Raw genomic sequence first — 1,643 nt, 5'->3', positions numbered from 1 at the left:
CCAAAATGAAAATAAATAAGGAAACAGAAGCTTTAAATGACACAATAGACCAGATAGATTTAATTGATATTTATAGGACATTCCATCCCAAAACAGCAGATTACACTTTCTTCTCAAGTGCACATGGAACATTCTCCAGGATAGATCACATCTTGGGTCACAAAAATCAAGCCTCGGTAAACTTAAGAAAATTGAAATCATATCAAGCATCTTTTCTGACCACAGCGCTATGAGATTAGAAATCAGTTACAGGGGAAAAAATATAAAATACACAAACACATGGAGGCTAAGCAATACGTTATTAAATAACCAAGAGATCACTGAAGAAATCAAAGAGGAAATCAAAATATACCTCGAGACAAATTACAAGGAAAACATGATGATCCAAAACCTATGGGATGCAACAAAAGCAGTTCTAAGAGGGAAATATAAGACACTGATGAAAGAAATCAAAGATGACACAAACAAATGGAGAGATATACCATGTTCTTAGATTGGAAGAATCAATATTGTGAAAATAACTATACCACCCAAAGCAATCTACAGAGTCAATGCAGTCCCTATCAAATTACCAGTGGTATTTTTTACAGAACTAGAACAAAAAATCTTAAAATTTGTATGGAGATACAAAAGACCCCGAATAGCCAAAGCAGTCTTGAGGGAATATAATGGAGCTAGAGGAATCAAACTCCCTGACTTCAGACTATACTACAAAACTACAGTAATCAATGCAATATGGTACTGGCACAAAAACAGAAATATAGATCAACGGAACAGGATAGAAAGCCCAGAGATAAACCCACGCACCTATGGTCAACTAATCTATGACAGAAGCGGCAAGGATATACAATGGAGAAAAGACAGTCTCTTCAATAAGTGGTGCTGGGAAAACTGGATAGCTACATGTAAAGGAATGAAATTAGAACACTCCTTAACACCATACACAAAAATAAACTCAAAATGGATTCAAGACCTAAATGTAAGACCGGACACTATAAAACTATCAGAGGAAAACATAGGAAGAACACTCTTTGATATAAATCACAGCAAGATCTTTTTTGATCCACCTCCTAGAGTAATGGAAATAAAAACAAAAATAAACTAATGGGACCTAATGAAACTTAAAACTTTTGCAGAGCAAGGAAAGTACAATCAAGACGAAAGACAGCCCTCAGAATGGGAGAAAATATTTGCAAATGAAGCAACTGACAAAGGATTAATCTCCAAAATATACAAACAGCTCATGCAGCTCAATATCAAAAAGACAAAAAATGCTAGCAACAAATTGATACAGCCACTATGGAGAACAGTATGGAGGTTCCTTAAAAACTAAAAATAGAATTACCATATGACCCAGCAATCCCACTACTGGGCATATACCCTGAGAAAACCATAATTCAAAAAGAGTCATATTCCACAATTGTCATTGCAGCTCTATTTACAATAGCCAGGATATGGAAGCAACCTAAGTGTCCATGAGCAGATGAATGGATAAAGAAGATGTGGCACATATATACAATGGAATATTACTCAGCCATAAAAAGAAACGAAATTGAGTTATTTGTAGTGAGGTGGATGGACCTCGAGTCTGTCATACAGAGTGAACTAAGTCAGAAAGAGAAAAACAAATACCGTATGCTAAC

This window comes from Physeter macrocephalus, chromosome 2 (genome assembly GCF_002837175.3).
Source record: "Physeter macrocephalus isolate SW-GA chromosome 2, ASM283717v5, whole genome shotgun sequence".
Classification (NCBI taxonomy): Eukaryota; Metazoa; Chordata; class Mammalia; order Artiodactyla; family Physeteridae; genus Physeter; species Physeter macrocephalus.
The sequence above is the reverse complement of the archived record's forward strand: the minus strand, read 5'-3'. Positions refer to the sequence as shown.